This window comes from Chrysemys picta, chromosome 3 (assembly GCF_011386835.1).
Source record: "Chrysemys picta bellii isolate R12L10 chromosome 3, ASM1138683v2, whole genome shotgun sequence".
NCBI lineage: Eukaryota > Metazoa > Chordata > Testudines > Emydidae > Chrysemys > Chrysemys picta.
The window spans coordinates 104,524,148-104,547,992 of record NC_088793.1 but is presented as its reverse complement, the minus strand read 5'-3'; the positions used below and the strand labels follow the sequence as shown (position 1 = coordinate 104,547,992).

The 23,845-nt window shown below is 41.1% G+C and overlaps 1 protein-coding gene across 17 annotated transcripts in view; it reads left to right on the top strand.

Moving 5' to 3' along the window:
• The window catches only part of MAP7 (microtubule associated protein 7), a 178,417-nt gene that overhangs the window by 107,837 nt on the left and 46,735 nt on the right, over window positions 1-23,845 (top strand). The gene's annotated exons all lie outside the window — the stretch shown is intronic.

The following is a 23,845-nucleotide window of genomic DNA, read 5'->3' as shown; positions in this document are numbered from 1 at the left end:
TATTTGCCATTACTGATCCTATTACATGTGTCTTAAAGCTCTTTATAGTATTGAACTAAATGGGCCAAATTCTGCTCTCATTTACATCAGTATAAGTGAAAATAGTTCCACCGATTTCTTCTATGCACGTTCTCCAGACTTAGAGCAGAAATTTTTCTAATATGTTGAACACAATCCTGTGTTGTACATAAAACATGATAGCAAATTATGTCAATGTATAGATTGAATTTTAGATATCAGTGTGGTTTTTATTTGTGTTTTTTTTACTTGATCAGATTCTTTTTCTACTTATTGAGTGCATCTGTTCATGACATTAAAGTAATAATGCGTGCATGCACAGTACTCATAACCAGACTATCCAGATAAATATTTACGCCAAGGTTAATTGACAAGCAGCTATTTTTGATCTTGATGTAAGATAGCAAAACAAATTACAGGCTATAATCTTTGTATTTTTCTTACACAAGATTGCTAATAATAAATCACTTTTTTTTTTTAATAATTTCTTATTTCTGTGAGGGTAAAGTCACACCACTGAAGTCATCAAAATGGAGCTTAAGTGGTGCACAGGCCTTGTGCTAATCTGAATTTCACCCATTGCATATTGGCCCAAATTCAGCTCCCATTCAGAACACTAATCTTGATGGTGTTACTCCATATTTACACTAGTATAAATGAGAACTGAATTTGGCCCATTCATATATCATAAAGATAAAAAGATTAATAAAGATTTGTATGGCTAATAACAGTTGCATGTACTGACCCATTTTTTTCCAAGCAGCCTGTTGTCGGAGTTCTCAGTTGATAATTTTTTCTGTAAGTTTTGGCATTTCATGTTTTTCCTCTGCTAAATGAAACTGAGTGATAGCTGTGAAATCTAAAAGTTTAGAAAAAAATAAGAATAATTTTTTAGGTCCATGCAAAAGTCGCAAAATGTTTTGCCATTTCATTCCAGAGAATTTTGCATCCGACAAAAAGAATTTGCTTAGCTTTCTCATTTATACATAGAAAAAATAGTGAGAAGCCAATTCAGATGTGGTGGTCGTGAATTCTTGAATGGCAGCGTGTCATTCATTTTCTGGGGGTTTTGGTGTAATGTCTGAAAACTTAAGTCTCTGGTATGTTCATATCCGGGTATATAGATAAACTGTTACACACCACACACTCCGTTGTCTGAGGCATCAAATGCAGGTACAAGAGACAGAAGTCTGTCAGTTATTCATCCATTGCATTGCAATGCATCTATGCAGCAGATTAAATGCAGTCTGTGCTTTTTTGGAAATTGCACATATGTAGTCTGGTACCCTGCTGAACTCTGACATGCTCCCTCTCTTGTTTAAAAAAAAAAAAAAAAGCCTTTATCTTGAGCAGCACTGAGCACCCACAACTCCCATTACCTTCACAGACGCTTAGGAGTTGCAGATGCTCAGGATTGGGCCTAGCAAATGAAAGTCCAAATAAAATCAAGAGCCAGGATTTTTCTCAGCTTGGCATTAAACAAGAGGGGACTGCAGGGAGCTATGTTGGAATTTAGGCCAGGCAAGACACACACAATAAAACCCTTCATAGCAAACACCAATTTACAGCAGAGTCAAAAAAACGGGCAAAATTTAGCCAAGAAAGGATATACACAATTGCGCACACACCCAGCCTCTGCAGCAGTAGCTGGAATAGCAGCCACACAGTAAGGATATGTCTCCACTTGGAGCTGGGGGTGTGATTCCCAGTTCAAGGAGATATACCCACACTAGCTCTCACTGAGCTAGTGCTCTAAAAACAGAATGTAGTTGCGGCAGCACAAACGGGGAGGGACTAGCTACCCTGAACATCAGGGCCAGCTCTAACTCTTTTTGCCGCCCCAGGCAAAAAAAAAAAAGCGCTGCCCCACCGTAACACCCAGCCCCCCCCCCCCCCCGAGCGCCGCGCCGCCAAAACCCCTGGCCTCCCCCCCGAGTGCCGAGCCGCCGAAACCCCTGCCCCCAGCGCCGTGCCGCACCGCCGAAACCCCCCCTCCCCCGAGCGCCGGGCCGGGCCGCCAAACTCCCCCCACCCCCAGCGCCGCGCTGCCCAAACCCCGAGGGCTGCGCCAGGCCGCACAACCCCAGCTCTGCACCATGCCAACCCCCACCCCTCCCCCCCCAGTGTCGCACCGCCGAAGCCCCCACCCCCACTGTGCCGCGCTGCTGAAACAAAAACAAACAAACAAAAAAACCTCGAGCGCTGCCCCACCGAACCAAAAAAAAACAAAAAACCCCGGGCACCCCCACTACCCCAAGATTGGCCGCCCCTTCCAAGGTGCTGCCCCAAGCACATGCTTGGTCGGCTGGTGACTGGAGCCGGCCCTTCTGAGCATGTACCCAGTGTCTCTGACAAGCACACAGTCCTGGCAGCTAGTCTCTCTCACTACTGCCGCTATCCCCTGCTTTTAACATGCTGGCTTAATCCGAGCTAGTGTGAGTATGTCTCCTTGAGCTGGGGATGGTGCTTCTGTGCCTGCTGAACATTGAAGGTGTTTTCCCTGATGCAGTGTTAGGACCAGGTGGATCACCTTAACCTGTTAGCTGCCTTCTGTTCACTAACTTTGGGTTTCTTCCTGTTTCTCCTCTTTGATGGAGAGACTTCCGAGAAGCATGCCCATTCATATCCAGGAGAACTTACACATCAAGAGTTTGGCAATAGTCTCATCCTCTCTGTGGTCAAATGTCACCCCAGCAACTGGCTAAGCAATGCATTCCTAATTACTTGGTCCTCGTTGTTGGTTACATTTGGTAAATTAAACCTAAATTACTCTGCAGCTGCTCTTGAAGGTCTGCAGGCAGAACTGTAAGGTTGGTAGATGGCTAGTGTGCAGGATGTGTCTATGGGGCCTGGCTCCCCGGCTCCAGCTGCTGACACTTAATAACTGTGTTTCTATTGGAGAAATATATTTTTCTTTTGTGAATATAGAATCACAACTGCTGCTGCTCTTGCTGGCCCTCTCTATGTTGTGAGCTATGCCTTCGGTGCCACAAACAGAGCATGAGAACTCTGATCTGCCTATGTGTGCTATTGAATATACCCTTTATAAAACGACATACTAAATCAGAATATACCATCTCTTATGTAGCTTTAAAAAAAAAAAAAGTTGTGTGGAAATGTGGCCTTTAGCTGACTTTGAGCACTGCTCATTTGGATGCAAAGACCTTGATTTTCTGCTTAGTAAGAGGGATGGAAAACATAATTCTATAATCCTTTCACAATTTAATTAGAGTAACTCTCCTTTTAAACTAGTAAGCACAATTGCAACTGTTCATTTTGGCCAGTAAGCCTAACTTCAGTACCAGGCAGATTGGTTGAAACTATAGCAAAGAAAAAAATTATTAGATGTAGATAAACATGACCTGTTGGGGAAGAGTCAACTCAGATTTTGTAAAGGGAAATCATGCCTTACCAAATTCAATTAGAATTCGTTGAGGGAATCAACAGACATATAGTGTATTTGGATTTTCAGAAAGCCTTTTACTAGGTTCCTCGTCAAAGGCTGTTAAGCATACTAAGCAGTTATGGGATGAGAAAGAGAATCATTTTATGGATCAGTGACTGGTTAAAAGAGAGCAAACAGAGTAGGAATAGACAGACAGTTTTCACAATGGAGAGAGGTAAATAGCAGTCCCCCAGTGAGCTGTACTGAGACCAGTGCTGTTCAACATATTCATAAATGATCTAGAAAAAGGGGTGAACGGTGAAGTGACAAACTTTGCAGATGATACACAATTTGTTAAAATTAAGTCCAAAGCTGTGAAGATTTACAAATGGATCTCGCTAAACTGGGTGACTGGGCAACAAAATGGCAGATGAAATGCAACATTGATACGTGTAAAGTAATGCATATTGGGAAACATAATCCCAACTATACATGCAAAATGATGGGTTCTAAATTAGCTGTTACCACTCAAGAGAAAGATCTTGGAGTCATCGTGGATAGTTCTCTGAAAACATCCACTCAGTGTGCAGCAGCACTTAAGAGCTAACAGAATGTTAGGAACCGTTAGGAAAGAGATAATAAAACAGAAAATATCATTATGCCGCTATATAAATCCATTATACACCCATACCTGGAATACTGCAGGCCGTTCTGGTTGCCCCATCTCAAAAAAAAAAAAATTAGAATTGGAAAAGTTACAGAGAAGGGCAATGAACATGATTATGGGGATGGAACATCTTTCATCAGAGGAGAGATTAAAAAGAGTGGGATTGTTCAGTTTAGAAAAGAGACGACTAAGGGGGGATATGATAGAGGTCTATAAAATTATGACTGGTGTGGAGAAAGTAAATAAGGAAGTGTTGTTTACTCCTTCTCATAACACAAGAACTAAGAATCACCTGGTTAAATTAGGCTTTAAACAAACAAAAGGAAATACTTCTTCACACAACACATGTGGAACTTGTTGCCATGGGATGTTGTGAAGACCAACATTATAAATGGGTTCAAAAATAATTAGATAAATTCATGGAGGATAGGTCCATCAATGGCTATTAGCCAAAATGTTCAGGGATGCAACCCCATGCTCCGTATGTCCCTAAACCTCCTCCTGCCAGAAACCTCTGGCTCTGGCCACTCTCAAAGAAAGGATACTGGGCTAGATGGACCATTGATTTGAGCCAGTATGGCCAAGCTTATGTTCTTAAATTATGGCATACAGAATGACAGGCAAAATAAAAAAGCAACAAAGACAAAGGAAGAAAGCAAGAACAATTAGATGGATCCATCTCTAGTTGGCTGCAGTGTGGCTCCTCAGCAACACAGGCTACTTCAAGCACAGCAGAATTTCAAATCGAGTTCAAGGTATCGGTTCTTATCTTCAAGGTACTCCAGGCCTTGAGCTCAAGATATCTAAAATACTGCCTAAAGCTCTGGGATATGAAGACCATGGTGATTAACTCTGTTCCCCGGCACATGGGAACTCTGTACAATAAGGGTTAAACTCGTCTGTGCAGGCAACAGAACTTTCTCGGGGCCAATCTAAGATTGTGGAATGAACTCCCACAGGAACTAAGGACCTTCACAAACCTCACCACCTTCTAGCCTAAGTGCAAAACATATTTCTGTAACTTTGGTTTCTGTAACATAAATACATAGCGACACATGTATTAAACAACCCTAGTAGACAAGACACTTCACTGCACACTTTTCTCCCTCTGGAGAGAGGAGGAGAGAACAAACACATGACAAATGTTAGTCTCATTGCTTAATGCACTTCTAGAAGGTGCAGATACTATAGTGATGAGTATGCTCTAAGAACCTATTTGGGATAGAATAGTCATCTGTCGAGCTTCTTCATTCTCCATTCTGCTCCTATTTTTGGATATCTGTCTAGGCAATCGCTCTCAGAGGTGTTGACATAACAGAGTCTTCATTCTTTCCTCAGTAACAATGCCAGCCTGTAAAGGTTTTTCTTTCATAAGAAAAGTCAAAATCCAGTCTATACATCCTGGGCCACAATACTGATTTCTTTTGTCAAGAGGGAAGTTAGAGACAGGCCCACAGCTTAGGAAGAAACTCAAGAAAAAGAAACAGAAGAACAAGTTGTAAGAGAGTTTCTGTGAAGTATTAAAACAGTATATGTTTCAAAAATATTCAGTTTACTTGTACAGTTTAAGGAACATCACAGCCTTGTTTTGATGCAGTGAGGGATAAATTGCCATTCAAGGTAAAATCAAAACTACTTTCAAAGTTATTTTGTATGTTAAAATTTTAGCCTCGTATTTTGGTAACACAATGAATCTTTTCCCCTTCCTCCACTTAACATAAAATGTATATGGTTGACCTATCTGTGATCAGATATGGGAAGGGCTCATTTAGAATCTCAAAAACTGGAACTAGAAATCAGTTCCCAGGCTGCACAATTGAGAGGATTAATAAGGCAGTAGCTTAGTCAAACTATAAGTCTGATTCTCCTCTGAGCCTGGTGTAAATTAGGAGTACCTGCATTGAAATCACCTGAGTCAAACTGGGGATTTAAGAGGAAAATCAGGTCCTATGGCACATACAACAGAACAAATTCTCTCTGATGGCTGTTCCTGTATTATAACGATCAACTAATATTAATGTGAGGCTTAATTAGAATTTCAAACACTGGAAAACAAAACACTTTAGTCAGTACAAAAGCATTGAGAATCTCAAAAACTGGGGGAAGGGGGAACACATGCTGGTCCAGATCATCAGCTGACAGGGTCTTTCATTAAGTATCAGAGGGGTAGCCTTGTTAGTCTGGATCTGTAAAAAGCAACAGAGAGTCCTGTGGCACCTTTAAGACTAACAGATGCATTGGAGCATAAGCTTTTGTGGGTGAATACACCTTATGCTCCAATACATCTGTTAGTCTTAAAGGTGCCACAGGACTCAAGGTCTTTTGTTGTTTTTCTTGCTCCCCTGATAATTTTCAGAATGGTCTTTCCAGCAAATCAGAGTGGGCAGGCCCAAAGGAGCACCCCCAAATGTGCTCAGGTCCATTCCTCCAGCTTCTATCCCTTTCTTCTCTTGTGTGCATTTTTGTCTCTTGCCTTTTCAGTTTGCTTTGCTGCTGCTGTGACTGGTAAATGTCCACTTGCAGGGCCTAACTAGTGATGTGCATGCAAGTGAGCTGCCTCAAGGACAGAGTATGAGCTTTTGAACTCATACTGGTGCCGGAGCCAAGAAGTGCCACAGCCTGTCAAGAAAACAGTAAAAGTGAAACAAGGTTTTTGCCAACTCATGCTTTTATTGCAAGTCTCACAATATCTTGTACTCTTCTTAAAGCTCTCCTATAAGAGGAGAATCTCAGCTTTCGTTTTTTTAAAAAAGTAAGTTTCTAGCTCTTACGGTTACAGAGAAAATCTAAAAATGTAACCCAAGGTCATGCTGAAGGCTCAGACACCAGAAGGCAAATAAAAACACACAATTTATTGTTGTTTTAACGATGTTATGATTTTTACGCCATTCATCATTTTTGGGGCCTGACTCATGGTTTTTGAATGCTTGGGGTTGGCAGTATTGGAAGAATACACAGTGTTGCTATTTTTGTTGTTGTTTTGCATGGATTGTGATTTTAATTGTTGGACAAGGCACATATAGGCATTAGGTAGGCTTCTTTTTTGTGTTCTTATGTCAAATCAAAATAAATGCAATAAATGCACAAAGTAAACGGAAAAAAGATTACATTTCTCCACTGTCTTTGTTATAGTAATCTTTACATGTTGCTTGTAACAATAGTTGGTACAGATTTTCAGATAGGAATGTGATTTTTCAGGTTGACAGTATTCCTTTAAGAGACATCAAAATGCTGTATATTTGCTGGATTATGCAAGACTTGTCTGTCTGAGATGGAAGTGTCTTCTGCTCTCTGGTGATATCCTGAAGATTTTCCTGTTTACAGAATTCCACCTGAATTTTCAAAGCCCAATATTATGGTCAATGACCTTTCCGTTAAGGAGGACAGAATGGGGCTTTTAGCAGCAGTGCCATTCATCAATCAGCTATCAAGACACACATAGGAAGTGACATGAAGTGCTCTCTACCTCTCTTTATAGCCAGCAATTTTCCAGGTGTGTGTGTGTGTGTGTGTGAGAGAGAGAGAGAGAGAGAGAGAGAAATATACAAAATTACTACAGCTTACTCTGGTTAGCTGTTGTATTCCAATCCTATGGGAGAGTCAACTGGGTTCTGCCTGCCTTATGAATCATGGACAGGATTGCTAAATTACAGATTCAAGGCCAAATTCTGCCCTTATTCACACCTAAGTGACTGTATTTGCCTCTGCATAGAAAGCAATGGGATTTGCACAAATGTAACAGAGGGCAGAATTATTTAGTTATGGTCAGGATGCACAAACCAGACAGAAAACAGACTCACTCTCAGATCTCAGATTGAGTTTGCAATTGTGGCAATTGGAAATCCCATCTTTTAAACTTCCAGATGAATTTTGCTCATCTTGCAAGTCATTAAGTCACAATCATTATGAAAGCCCATCCATGATATCATTTTTTATATACATGCAATGTTCAGAGTAGAACTGCACTTTCGGTACCTATATTATGTGATATAGAGCTGAACCTAACTTTTCAAACTCTGAACAAAGCATGCATTTTCATCAGTTTGATTCTAGGTATCCAGCAGAAGGCCCTAGAAGAGCCTCAGGTTGACCTAATGCCATTCTGGTCACTAAATTTTAGAAAAATGGGTCAAACACACTCTCCTTCATGTTGCTGAAGATATTAAAAAAGCCTGGCTTTCCCAAACAGAATCCATGAATGAACTGCTGTGATTTGCTTTTACATCTTCTATTCAACTTTTCCAAAAACACTTTAAATGCCAAAGAAATGCTTTGTGCACTTGAAGTCTGAAAAGAGTCCAGCGTGTCTCAGCAACTTCACCAAATAATTGAGCGTTTCAATAGAAACATTATAGTTAAGAGTGTGCAAGCACTTTCACTCTCAGCCTATATATTGAGATGGAAAATCCTCCTTCCAGGCTGCAAATTGAAAGGGATAAGAGCAAGAAGACATTCAATGAAAGTGAAAGACAACAGGGTTGAAACCAATAAAAGCAAATACTTTATTACACTTTATTCCACATGCATAAATCAGCATGTGGAACTTGTAAGATAGTACCCAGGACAAAAAATTCATAGGATTCAGTTAACATTAGATGTTTAAAAGGGTGTTGAGAACATCCACGCTTTGGATGAGAATTTAAAAAATAAAACACCTGTAAATCCTCCTGCACCTGGTCATAAGCCAACTGGTAATTTAGGGGGAAAAAATCTTATGGCCTCTTGTTCTATAATTGTGCACTATAGTATTTCTTGACCTTTCTCTGAATAACTGGTATTCGCCACTGTGAGAGTCAGGATACTGGACCAAATGGAAGATTGGCTAGATATAGTATGGTAATTCGTTGTTCTTAGATTCTTGTCAATTAAGGACTCTTTTTTTTTTTTAAGATGACTGCTTTCATGCTGTACAAGCTGGAGTTTCTGAGTGAAGTGGAGTTTTTTTGGTCTGCCCTAGGGGGAGTGAGAAACAGTAATAGTCCAACCTGGCATTGACAAAAAAATGAAGCTAACCGTGATTTTGCTGGTGTTATGTTACGAAAGAGGGTGGTCCTTTTGGATCCTGCCAAATTCTGGTGGATACACTAGGCTTGCAAGAACTCCTTGTTCTATTACAAGTGTTCCAAGTGCTCGGATGCTGGAGTCATCATCATATGTAATTGCTTAGATAGATGTTGTCAGTCAGAATCTGAATCAGTTTTGCGTCAGCAATGTTCTAGCTCTTTACCTTTCCATTTTATCTGCTGCAGTTTGTCAGTGGATCATGGTGATCTGTGAGGGATTAGGAAAGAGGAGAGCTTTGGAGTCAGAGTATAGATGACTGAGGAGAACAAAGGTCTGTAGTTTCAATAGACTGTCAGCATGTTAGTCTTACGGCTTCACTGTCTTTCTCCTTCTCATTCTGGATCCAGGAGTAGAGCTGATCCAAAATTTTCCAGTGAAATACTGATTTGATGAGCCTGAAATGTTCGACCCATGGGAACCCTGCAGGGATTCCTGGTGAGCTCCCGGAGACCCCACTGATTCCATGATCCAAAGCTCTGGGTCAGACCCGCCATGCCTGGGCTTCCAGGGTTTCCAGACACCCTGCTGTGGAGCCAGGAGCCTGGCAGTCCTGACAGCCCTAGGGGATCCAGCTCTGGCGATGGCTCTCTGGACTTCCAGGCACTCAGCTCTTTGACAGGAAGTTGGGAAGCGTTAGGGGCACTGACTCTAGGTGGGGCTTGGCTCCTGGCTCCACAGCTGTGAGCCTAGAAGCCCTGAGAACCCTGGCTTCAGGTGATGTTTTCATGGCTTCCAGGCTCATAGCTGCAGAGCTGGGAAACACCATGTGTTTCAGAATTGAATTTTTTTCACGTTTTCTGTTTTGGTTTGAACTAAACTGAATTTTTTCTTCAGTTGCTTTGGGTCAGCCCCTCTCCTCCCCCCCCTCCAAAGCCTCTGCTTCTGCTTGGAGGAAAATCTAGCCAGACAGTAGATTTGTGACATCTCCTAAACCTACTCATACACTGGTCACCAGATTGAGTGTGTGTTCGGGTAAGTGCGTGGGGACAGAAGACAATCTGAGATTGATCTGTGTGAGTTTGTCATCCATGAGATTTCTATCTCTTCAGTTTATTTGCATTGGGGCTGGGATGTTAGCCCATACCTCCTATTAACCAGACTTTTTTCCAGAATGGGGCACAAGCAGGTGTTTTCCTCTACTGTTTCTGAACTCTGGCTTCCCAGCTGCTGACAAATGAACATGTGTTCCTGAAATGGCATTTTAAATTGCTTTGTGTTGAGGAATGTTTCATTTTGAGCGTGACATACAACAATGCTTTTTTGATGTGGTATTTTATAAATTGATGTGGAATTGCTTCATTCCCAAATGGAGAGCTCAGCATCCCCCAGTAATGGATGACTGTATTGTGTATTCTTTCATGAAACATTGTTTTGAGTTTACAAGTAAATTGGAAGAGGCATTTTGCTTTCATCTGTATATGCGTCCATCAATATTATTATTTAGAAACTGCCTGTTGAACCACAGTCTTTGAATGTTGATATTTGTGTGTTACGTTACAACAAAGCCATAACTTCTGTGCTGGCAAACAGGCTGCATTTCTCAATGCAAAACCTAGATGTGACGTTACTTGTATCCTACGAACCTGAGCAAAGAGATGTCTTAACTTCTCTCCTATTGGAAGTTGCATAATGATTTGTGTAACATGTTTAGCTCTTACTGCAAACTGGAATTGGGATTTTATTAATACCATGGCATTATGCTCCATTGTATTATTGTTGCTAAAGAAAAGAAAAACAAACCCTTTTCCTAGAGCTAAAAGATTCAGTCCCTGTAGCTTTCAAGGGTTTTTAAAATGGAATTCAGAACTTTCTGCCACAAGGTAAATTATTTCCTAGTTTAATAAGCCAAGGAACAATGTTAGAAGTTTTCTATATGATTTATCAATTGCCTTTATATTTTTAGCAACTTGAATTACAGGAGGTCACCTTCAATCAGTCTCCTAATGAGAACTAATCTAACTTGTTCAGTCTCCTCTGCTAAGATCAAGTGAGGTATCAGTTTAGTATCTTAAATATTCTTTATCAGGGGATAATATCCTGCCCTTTCCGTGGGATTTAAGGCTCTAATAAGTCTTTTCTATCTCTGAGTCTCAAGCATTTTGGTAGTTCTGTACTGTACCCTATTGTGACAACTGTAGTCTTCCTTGAGGTATAATGTCCAGCTCTAGATGTGCTACTGCAATCAGAGTGAAAGTTTGACTGTTCTGGATAAAAGTATAAATGCTTTTCTATCTCTGAGTCTCAAGCCACAGCTGGCTGCTGCAGCCTGGTGAGGGCACGTCAGTGCTTTAATGTGGCTTGTGTAGTTGCGGCGCAGTGCTGGGAGAGCGCTCTGCCAGTGCTCTAAAAAACCCAGCTCCATGAGGGGCGAAGCTACCGGCGCTGGGAGCGCGGCTCCCAGTGCTGGTGCACTGTCTACACTGGCACTTTACAGCGCTGAAACTTGCAGCGCTCAGGGGGGTGTTTTTTTCACACCCCATAGCGAGAAAATTGCAGCGCTGTAAAGTGCCGGTGTAGACAAGCCCTTTGTTTCCTCCAGAGAGAATCTAGTACTTAAAAGTGAAAAAGCCTCCAGCCTGTCAGACCTATTAGCACAACATTGAAACTGTTAAAGAGCCATGCAAGTGGTAATGAAGCCATTTAAGAGGCATTTCCAACCCCCAGGTATTTACTGTCAGTTTCTGAATTTACTGACAAAACCAGTTGTGCATGACTTTAATATTTACTCAGAACAGGTTAGTCTACAGGACCTTAGTTTAAAATTTGCTTTAAAAATATTTCATTAGTGTGTTGCTGAAGATTATAAAATCACATCTCTAAAAAAAATCCTTGCACAGATTTTTAGATGCACAATTTGATTATTCATTTTTAGCCTTAAATGCTTGGATCTTCAGACATATAGTTTTTTTAAATAAACCCTTCAAAAGACCACCCTTATCTAAAATACACATGCAAGCCCGGGCTGCTGTCGGGCAGAGGGGCACCAGTTTAATAATACTGCCTAGGGCCCCATAAATCCTATGGATGGCCCTGGCAGAGGAGATTGTAGGGATGACTAAAAGACTAGTTTCAAAACAAGCTGGTGCTTGGGGCGGCACATTTTTAGGGGCGGCATTCTGGCGCGGGCCATGCCGCCCCTAAAAATGTGCCCCGGCTGCCCTAACTCACCTCCGCTGCTGCCACTCGCGCACCGCTGCTCGCCCTCCCTCCCAGGCTCTCAAACCTGGGAGGGAGGGGGAGATCCCGAGCGGCCGCGGCGTGCAAAACAGCTGATTCGCGCGGCGCAGCCACTCGGGATCTCCCCCTCCCTCCCGGGTTTGAGAGCCTGGGAGGGAGAGGGAGACCCCGAGTGGCCGTGGCGCACACGCTGCTTCTCCCTCTCCCTCCCTCCCTCCTAGGCTTGAGAGCCTGGGGGGAGGAGGCAGGGCTGGGGATTTGGAAGGGGCGGAGTTGAGGCAGGGCCGGGGGTGGGGTAAGAAAAAAATGGGGGGGTGGCCAAAATTGTTTTTGCTTGGGGCGGCAAAAATCCTAGAGCCGGCCCTGAGAGTAGAAGCTGTGTTAGTCTGTATCCGCAAAAAAGAACAGGAGTACTTGTGGCACCTTAGAGACTAACAAATTTATTAGACCATAAGCTTTCGTGGGCTACAGCCCACTTCTTCGGTGTGAAGGAGTTTACACCCAGTTTAGCACCTGGAAGTCTGTTTCTCTCTTACTGAGCCAGGGGATAACATGGTGACTCACAGCTCTGGGCACTCCAACAAAGTGTTACATGATCTCATTATTTTTGCTTACTTTAAAAATAACCATCTTGGTTGACTCTGTCATCTGCTGAGTCTTTTCTGCTTTTTATTAAACTTTTTCATTCTGTGATGTTTCGGCTAGCATTTTTCCACACTCCACATTTATGCAATTAATATAACTGAACTTTTATAAAACAGAACTAACCAATTGACAGGAACAGTGCCACTGTCCATTGGATGAGTATGCGGTTTTCTTTAAAATATGCCTAAATATGATTTGTGTGTGTAAAAGCAGCAAAGAGTCCTGTGGCACTTTATAGACTAACAGGATAGGAGCATGAGCTTTCGTGGGTGAATACCCATCCGAAGAAGTGGGTATTCACCCACGAAAACTCATGCTCCTATACGTCTGTTAGTCTATAAAGTGCCACAGGACTCTTTGCTGCTTTTACAGATCCAGACTAACACGTCTACCCCTTTGATATTTGTGTGTGTGTGTCATCTTAATAGAACACACACATGTGATTATGCAAATTTAAGATTTTTAAGAATATTTTGTGTATTTTGGTTATTTGGGAAAATAATACATTAGTGGGACATAATCTACTCAAATTTGGCTCCAAATTTCTGACAGTTGGTTTTAAACAAAAATAATTCTCTTCTAGTTGGTGTTTGCAACCCAAACTTTGCTATATTGAGCATGTGGAAATGAAATGGACTATAAACAAAAGTGACAAAGTGGGTGAGAGTTATGTCTTTTATTGGATCAACTTCTGTTGGTGAGAGAGACAAGCTTTCGAGCTTATGCAGAGCTCTTTTTCAAGTCTCTCACCAACACAAGTTGGTCCAGTAAAAGGCACTAGTTCACCCATCTTGTCTCTCTAATACCTTGAGACCAACACGGCTACAACAGTGCATATAAACAAAAATGAAATTGAACATCAGCATCCAAACTGAAAGTGAACTGGATTTTTAAGTCTTTTGATTATAATAATCTCAGGTGGTAGTATAGCACAGGTAAAGAAAGTTCTTTAAAATGATTTTAACTTGTGAGTATTCCTTTAATATTTCTTTTCATCCAAAGAATCCTACATCTCTCCATATTTTGACTGCACTAATCCTAGGTCGGTACTAATCCTGTTTTATCCCAACTACTTTTCTTCCAACCAGGGGCCACTAAGTGGGCTCTCTTCTGGCCCCATCAGCAAAAGCTAGCATAATTATTATTTTATTTGAATTAATTTTGTAATGAAATGATAAACAAGAGAAACATTTATAAGTATTTTTCTAGAGTATGTGTCTAAGTTTCAAATCAGTTGGTGCGATTAAAACCTGGACATTGTACTGCCTACAGCTCATAAATGTATTGCAGTATGTATTGCATTTCTTATTCTTAATGTGGGGAATACCAGAAACACCACTGGCAAGGTAAATATTGTGTTGCCATAACAATAATATGTTAATTATACCCTCTGTAGTACAGATACAGAGGTAAAGTTTTTTGAGCTGGTGAGCAGTGGTGATTACTGTTTTGGTACAATAAAAAGGGAGGATTAATAACTGAGCAGACCTGGTATTCTTTCAGTAAGACTGTACAAAGTTAAATCCATCCCTAACCTTCGTCCCCCCTTATACTACTTATGATCTGGATCCTTCACTGTAGCCATAAAGTACCTGGTGCACCTGAGGAGGGGGAGCACAAAGCCATCCTTGCATTCCCCTAATCATGGGGCTGTCCCAGCACTAGGTCAGTCTCTGGCATAAACAAAAGCATCCTGAATGCTATTCTTATCCATGCCAGCTACCAACGCCCCCATGCTCTGGCCATGCCCCCGTGCCAGAGACTGGAATGAAGGTTTGGTGTAGGATCCAGACCAGCTCTGCTCCATCAAAGGATCCTGCTACATAGGGGCCAGAAGATTGAGAGAGAGAGACTCTTTTTTGTTTTGTATTTGTACAGTGCCTAGCACGATAGGGCTCCGGTCCATGACTGTGACTCCTAGGCACTACCACAATCCAAATGATAATGACAATCTGCCAATTGTAGAGCAGCACTGCGGTGGGAGGTGGGTGCAAAATGCTGCAGCATACTGCAGGATCTGGATTATTCTTTCTTCTGCGTATACAAAGGTGTAAACTGCAAAGAGGAATGAAAAGTGGGATAAGCCTGCCAGCCTCTGTTAATAGCTTTTACTTTTTTAAAATTAGTATTCCATCTGGGAATTCCTCCTGACATGTCCTACTTCACTGCAACTTCTAAAAATGTGCTGTTCTCCAACATCACTAAAATCAGAAACCTCATTGAAACTAGGGATCAGTGACATTAGAGAATGATTCATTCTGGGGTATGGGCAGACAGAGGAGCAGGAAGTGCCAGGAGGATTTCTGAGAGAAGAAAATATTTTTTTTTAAATGGGTTTAAATATTTCTGTGATGTGTGTCCCCCCCACAGCCTGGTTAGTGGGGAGCATTCAGCATATCATCTGACATTAAATCAGCTGTAATTACAACTTTGAAGTTCACCTTTCAATCAGTCAGCCAGCCATTTTGGTGGGTGATGAAATTTACCCATTTTTAGCCACAGTTAAAGAAACAGTGATGCATTTTATTGCTAATGTCACAGAAAGATGATCAGCGTCTAGGAGACAAAGAACACAGATTTTTGACAGATGAGTTAAGGTAAAATTCTGTGAAGAGCAGAAGGCTTTTGCTGGTGTCAATCCTGTAAAGTCAGAATCGATAGAAAACTAGGAAAATACTGAGTGCTAGAGAATGTCCACTCAAATAATCTGCTCATCTAAGATGGCTATCGAAACAGGAAATATTGGAAAAGACAGCCGTAGATTGGCCTGCCTCTGCATCAGTGGCAAACCAAGAGCCAGACATGTCAGTTGGGAGGCAGCAGGCCCCACCCTATTTGTGACAGAGCCATGGGAAAAGAAGCCTGGACTAAGTGGATGGTGGGGACCTGAGAAGCTCAGAGGACAGTGGAGACTGTTTTTTGTTTCCCACTGCTTCCTTCCTGCAGTTTATGGACAACAGGAAGCTATGAGCCCTCATATGCCCACCCCTCCTCCTCATGCCCCCGGCCCCCAATGCCCCTGCTGAGTATATGCACACTCTGTTGTCTGTGTGCATCTTTCCAAACAGTAGGTGAGCAAAACATTAACAGAAACCAACAGTTTAAAATAAAAAATATGTGCAGGTGACTCAGGAGTAAATTAACCTCGCAAAATGAAATTAGGTCACTTTGGTAGAACTGACTCGTTTCAAACTGACAGTATCCCCTTAAGACCAACATGTTGACTGACAGTTTTCCTTCATTCCATTATGCTATAACTTCAGAACAAAGTACACAAATATGTGAATTTCTGGGATTTGTCCTTTTCTGTCACAGCTTTAAGGCTATGTCCACATACTTTTTGTATTTGATGGGTCATTTTGAGCGGTGATGATACTACAACCAAATTTAAATACATTAAAAATTCAGCTAAACTACAAAACATCATTATGAACCCTAAAAAGGAAGGTGAAAACATTAGAGACGTTGTTCTCCTGAGAATATGATCTCTTTTGTTTGCCAAGTTAGTGTTTGTCAATATTGGAGAAGAGAAGGGTTAGGAGGAAGAATAATGGTCCAATTGTGTTCCTGTGTATAGTCTATTCTAGTTATACTGGTTTGCATACAGGCAGTATCTATTAATAACTTGCTCAACCTTTGAGATTTGCTTTTATGCTCTTACCTTGCAGCCTTGTATCATATGACTTAATCATTCTACCTTATCCCTTAGTTTGGTTCAGTCTTTAATGCAGGTTTGTTTGTTTTTTCCCTCTGGATTCAACATATAAGATTCCATGGCTATTTTTTCAACATATAAGCATTGCTTGATGGAATCAGGATCATGAAACTTCCTTTGAAGGAAATCAATATTTGTGACATGATTCCACGCATTGCCAATCAAAGTCTAAATATTATTGGTGTGTAAATGTGTCTAATTCTTACACTGGAGTGCAAACTGTGCACTTCTACCCAGGGCGCTATGGAAAGAAGTTTGTGGAAGTCCTTGTGTGAAATGAGAAAATAGGAAAATCAAATTTTAATTGAGTTTTGAAATGTTAATTTTTTCATCCCTTGAAATATGAATATGTATCTCTATATGTGCTTCTAGATCAGTATTTCTTTCCATGGGTGGGTGGGGAAGTATATATTTAATTTTAGCTGAGATGCAGAAAATGTATCCTCGTGTTCTTGTAAAAAATTTCCTTTACACATCCAGGAAGGAGTGAAAGCAATTGAGACAATGTTATTCTGGTGCTAATGAGAGTTAATTTAGGAACAATCACTGCTAAAGAATTGATGGGTTTATTTAGAAGTAGGGATTGAGCCTGTTATGGAAAAAAGTGTGGGTATATGTGAATATGAGGATAATTGTTTTCTAAGAGTAATTTAATGTAAATTACAAAACCTAGCACTTACACCGACAATTGACAAGGTAAATGGGCTCTCAAGCCAAACATACAATCAGCAAACTTCCTATTAAAATTAAGGAGCTATTTGTTTTGTGAGGATTTGGGGGTTTTGTGGTTAGTGGAAAGAGGTGGCTTTTTAGTTGTTTTGTTTTTGTCCACTTCAGTTGTAATGTTTCTTATATTATTCTGAATTCTCATTTTTATGTGCCCTCAAGCCCTATCCTCTTAACCTATCATCCTGGGGTGGCCAAACTTACTGACCCTTCGAGCCGCATATGACAGTCTTCAGAAGTTTGAGAGCTGGGATGCACCTGCCAGGGCTCGGGGCTTGGGGTTTCAGTCCCATGGGTCACGTCTGCCCAGGCTCAGGGCTTCAGCCATGTGGAGGGGTGTCTCGGGGCTTCAGCCCCACAGGAGGCACCTGCCTGGGCTTGGGCCCTGAGCCCCAGCATGTGATGCAGGAAGGTCAGCACATTGTGCCACCGGGTTCCCTCCCTGCACGGCAGCTGCTGGAGTTGGCAAGCTGGGAGCTGTGACTGTGGGGAGAGGCAGCAGCAAACAGCTGGGAGCTGCAGGGGGAGCCACTGCTTTTGCTGCTGCTTCTCCCCATGGAGCTAAAGCAGCAGACCCTCCCTGCAACTCCCAGCTGTTTGCCATTGCCTCTCCCCGTAGAGGTAACACCTGGGAGCTGCAGGAAGGCGCCGTTGAGGGTAAGAGGGGCGTGTGCCTGGAGGGAACATGACTCAAGCTGTTCGGGTGGGCAAACCTTTCAGTTGTGCCCCCTTCACTCTCAGCAGGCACCAGTTGTTTCTGGCAGAAGCCCCTAGGCCCCTCCCCACCACCACAGGGCAGAAGTCCCAAACTTCCCTCCCCTGTCTGCTAGGTGGAGAATGCGGGGGAGGGCATGGGGGGCTCCGCAAGCCTCACTTTAACTGTAAAAGAGCCACATGTGGCTTATAAGCTGCGGTTGGGCCACCCCAACTATAATAAGTTGCTGCTAATGTATGTTTCTTTCACTTGGCGACTTTTCAGCCCTGAGAATCGTTATAAGAATTATCGTGATCTTTATGAGTTTTGTTGCATCTTCTAAGGATTTACATATTCTGTTGTTTAAATGCCCTATCCCTAGGGGCAGAGGCAAGTGATAGTGTTGCTCTCAGTGTCCACCCAGCAGTGGCTGGAAAGTGTATATGGTAGTAGAGGCTTTACCCCAAGACTTCAGCAGAAATTTTTTTTCAGCCTCTAGCTCCCAGAAAACAAATCTTAAAAGTTCAAATACATCATTTCCCTTACTCTCCCTACAGGTCACAGCTGGCCAGTTTTCTTACTACAACCTCCATAAACAAAGTATCCTCAGACAGTCTAGTTATCTGCCTAAAACTGCACAGGGGAAGAAGGACTACTCCTGCTTCACTCTTAAAGGACAAATATCCATCATTTTCTGCCTCTCTGAAGTATATTTTTCTCCTCTTCACAAAAGCTACATTTATTTAGTTTAATATGTACTTTAGTGGGAACATCTAGGTAAACATGTCCAAGGACAAACTTCTTCCTTCTCCCATGATCCTCAATTTTTCTGTGAATGTGAGCCTGAAAGGATACACATACAAGACACACAGGATAACCCAGACTACTGCCACTATGACTTATTCACATGATGGAGCTAAGGTACCAAGTAATGTACCAGAGACATTGGCAAAGTTTTTTTTTCCACATTAACTTTCTTGGCCTTCCAGAAGTACTTTCAAGAATACCAAATTAAAGTCCTCTCTCTCAAACAATGCACATTGTATTGCCATTGTAAACAGGCCCCAGGCACAAGGGATGAGCCCACTGGTCTTGGAAGCCGTGAAAGTCTTTTGTTAGCGCGCAGTTGGAAGCCTGTCTTTAAATGACAGGTTTCAGAGTAGCAGCCGTGTTAGTCTGTATCCGCAAAAACAACAAGAGTACTTGTGGCACCTTAGAGACTAACAAATTTAAATTTGTTAGTCTCTAAGGTGCCACAAGTACTCTTGTTCTTTTTGTCTTTACATGCTCATTGATTGAAAGCCAACACATATGGGAAGAGATGGAACTTTCAAATGGGACTTGTACTTCTAAGTCTTCTAAGTGCTTTTTAAAATCTTTTCCACGTTCCAAGGAGAATAGAAGCTTAATTCAGATAGGTTTCCACCTGGTGTGTGCAAAAGCTTTGAAACAGTGGTGAAAATGATCCACTAGAACCCAGATTTTGAATCCTGGTACTGCTGAGGTTCTTCAACTTGTTCAAGAATTGCAGAGCAAGTGAATGGATTATCTTTTTTAATTTTTTATTTATTTATACAATACCATAAGCAACAGGGTACTGTACAGAAATATAAATCAAAATCCTTGAGTTCTGGCGATCTCAATCTAAATTAGACACAATGCAGTCACATAGCAATGCATGAGAAGGAAAGAATCCAGCTTCTCTCTTAATTGGACAGCAAGAGAAACTCAAGGTTTATAACAAATAAAGATCAAATAGTTTTGTTTTGTTTTGTATGTATCTCCATAAATTCCAGTTCCCTTTTAGAATAAGAATAGGGAACTCATCCTGTCTTCCTTCAGACCATTTCTCAAGACCCATTTCTTCTGTGACATCAGCAAGTAATTAGCCAACTACTTAAGGATAGTTTGAGAGGGGCAATCAGAACTAGTTCGTGTATACTTGTTTGTTTATATTAAAAATATAAATGTATATAATATTTTGATCGTGTCCCTCCATACCCTTGCCATCTTCGATTGTAAATGCAGTAGCCAGGAATGGACTTCATAAGCATTTATACAGAACAATGGGACCCTGATCTTAGGTTTATAGATTTTGATGTCAGAAGAGACCATTATGATCTTCTAGTCTGACTTCCTGCATAACAGGCTCAAGAAGCTCACTCAGTAATTCCTGCATCTAACCCATAACTTCTGTTTAGCTATAACATCTGAGTGGGGCGTCTAAGCACTACTGCAATAGAAATGAGACCTAAAAATAGGGGAGACAGTGGAAGTCTCTGACTCTGAAGTAAAGGGTAGCAGCTTCACTAGAAGTAATGAGTTACAAGAAGTGATTTACAGACTGAGGACATAAATGGAATGTTGCATTCCCATTATTACAGGACAGCATTAAAAACAATGAATTTAGGCCAGGAGAAGACAAAAGTAGCATTGAAATAGAAAAAATGACTGTTTAAATTGCACGGTGGTGGTCCCTGTTATCGTGTCTCAATGATTTCCAGTTCAGACATGTTTAGTTTAAAGTAAAAAGATTTTCTGTCAGTCCTACAAACTCAACCTGACTTCCGATGGTCAAGGCAAGTTACTTCTTTCTTGTGTGTCCTCCCAAGTAACAACAGTTATGAAGGCCCAATTGTGCCCTTAATGACACCTGTGCAACCCCACAATCTCTAAATTATGCCCATAATGACACCTACGTATCCCCATTGCATTCTGTGGGTTTGCGGAGGTGTACACATTTAGTAATTATTCTGTTGTTGAGTCAAGAAGGAATAGCGTCTAGTTTGGTGTCTCTTAACTGTGTTGGCTTTTCATTGTTAGCAAATAAAAACAGAAATACTTAGATTTGTCAATAAAGTAAGTCAGTATGACTCTGAATCCACAAAAGATCCAATTTAGTGAGTAATATGATAGTGTTTTTCGGGGTGCTGGAACAATTTATGTAGTGGGGGGTGCTGAGAGCCATTGAACCAACCTGTAAACCCTGTATATGATGGAAACCACTTCAGGCTAGCACCCCCAGCATCCTACTTCCAACACCTGTGCTGTTTTTGCATCATCAATTTTCAGAGTAAAATCACGCTAAGCTAGAAGTTGGTGGCAGAGTATGGCTCAGAAGAGGAGGCAGTAGGCATTGACAGAGATGTGGGCTACAAGTACTGAGCTGTAGTCCAAAGCAGAATTCTACAGTGCTTTGAAGATGAGGAACGGAAATGGAATGTGATAGAGAAAAAGGCCCGAAAGACCTTGGAATAAGTGATCACAAGAGTCATCTGTAAAAGGTCAGAGAATCCAGGGTAACCATCTTAATTGTTCCATAATACTTCTTGTGGACATGGCTTCAGGGTCTAATGAGCCATTTAGTACTCTGTCCACTTATCTATCCAGACAAGACATTCTTCATCAGGACCTGTTAATAAACTTGTCAGTACAAAGAGAAGAAATTCTCTCTTAGGTGGTCCTTTGCTGACCTCAGTGAATGTCAATGCTGAAGTCAACCAGCAAAGACTGCTGTTCATCTTGGGGAGGAAAAAGGGGGCTGGAGTATTTGCTCCATTATTTTTTTTTCTCCTTACTTCAGAATCAGATTTTTTTTTTCCAGAAGAGTTTAGACAAATGCCTACACGCTGCGTCCCACAAGTATCTTGTCTTAGCCTACTGGAAGGCTCATGACAGGACGGTTTTCTTTCCTAGATGCTGTCCCACTATCAAGATTATTTGAAGTAGATCAGTTTGTAAGAATTAAAGATTTTATCTCCACCCTATTGATGTGCACTTAGATATTATGGAGATTGGCCCTATATATATACACCATAGATAGTTCAACTCAGAGACAAAATGTGGCTTCATGTCTTAGACTCTTGTTAGAATCTGTTCATGAGACCCTGAAGCCGATGAAGAAACTACATATAGGTGGCTAAACCCACATATCTCAAAAATGTGCCAGATTAAATGTACTCATTACAATAGCAACTGTTTCCTCTGTGTTGAGTTAAGAGATAATGTATTCCTAGGTCTATTTTTGCATACATTCTGTTATGTCCCAAGACTGCAACAAAGATAATTGAGCTTGTTGGTCTGTGGGTTATCCACTCTTGCTACTCTGCTATTCAACTGCTTCTTTCAACCCAGAGATCCAAGCTAGTGTAGAAAAAGAATACATTTTTATGTCCTGCAGATTTGTATTCTGCTGAGTCTTGTATGCTATTTTGCATCTACAAGTGTTAGATTTTTGTTGAGCCTGTTGATATCAACATTAATCACACAGCTGTAGAATTTATTGTAGATTAAATTATTCCAGCTAAATGTCTTTGTACAGTTTCTATTCTTGCTATGTTTTTGACCTCATCCTTGCAGTAGGATGATCTGATTACTTGTGACAGTTGAGCAAATATCATTCCTATTCAAAACAGTCCCTGCTATTTTGCATATACAGTGAGATTATATATTTAAAAGAACGTGCCACCCATTTTTCTCTGCAGTGTTTGAAAAGCTGAAATGTGAAAAAGCTGTTTTCATCCAGAGGAGACTCCAGGACTGAAATGTACTTAAACAATATATTCGTTAGCTGTAGATCTTGAGAGGGAGGGAGAATATACGTGTGCACACACACAAAGTTTAGAATGCAAACATGATTTGTTGCTGGCAGTTCTCGGAAAACTCTCAGGGAGATGATGATGATGAGCAAAAGTAATAGAATTATCATAACAATCAAAAATCACAGCTGTTGTTTTGAACTTGTAAATAGTTTTTATTTTTTTCTTTTGGTATATGTTTGTAACTAACAAAAATAATAAGGTATGTGCTGTGTTACCATCCTGGGACAAACTTTTGTGCAGACAGTTTTAATTACATTTAAAAATTGCCTTTTCTAATCTAGGAGAACCTCCTGACCCTCTGGGAAATTAAAGCTCTTTCTGACAGCTCAATGGGTTGGTCCTCTATGTTGCCTCAGTGTTATCAATGAGCTCTTACTCTTTGAGCCTCCCAGACAATTCTCAATAACATTTGTTGCAGTATTACCTTCATATGTACACACAGACATACATATACATGCTCATCAATATGCAGAAAGTTCTGAAATTGTCAAATGTCATGGATATTTAAAAAAATAAGCAAATGGAAATCTTGGGATCTGTAACTTTCATGACAGCTGTAGGAGAAGTCCATTCTTATCAGATTGTAACAGTTTAAAGCAGACCCCATTTTGGGCCTACATTCTGGACGGGACAAATATGAACAGTCAGTCGATTGGTGTGCAGAGTTAAGTTCAACTCCATTGCACATTCGATTCAGTGAACGCTTCTGAAGCAAGCTGTTGAGGACTTTCTAAGACCAGTGATATGTAGCAAGTTAAGGCATGGTCACCTTAGTTCCTGATTCTCCAGTGGCTAATTTGTTACCTCATAAAATAACAGGTAGCTGTTGACATAGATCTGGTCATTAAGGGCCAGTCCAGCTCCCACTGAAGTCAGTTGGAATTAGATGAGGTCCTAAGACTGCGATGCCAACCACCTTTATTATACTGGAGTACTATATTGACCCTCCTGTTGTCCTGCAGTTAGATAAACAGTGGGCAGGTGACTGGGGTTAATAATCTTTTAGAATTGAACGGAAGCAGAAAATTATCATGTATTATTATCGAATTGAATCTCACACCTTCATTATTTATTGCTAGTGGGAATCATGAGTAGAGTTGTTGGAAATATTAACAATGAAATCTGAAACCACACCAAATTAGCCTGGTTTCAG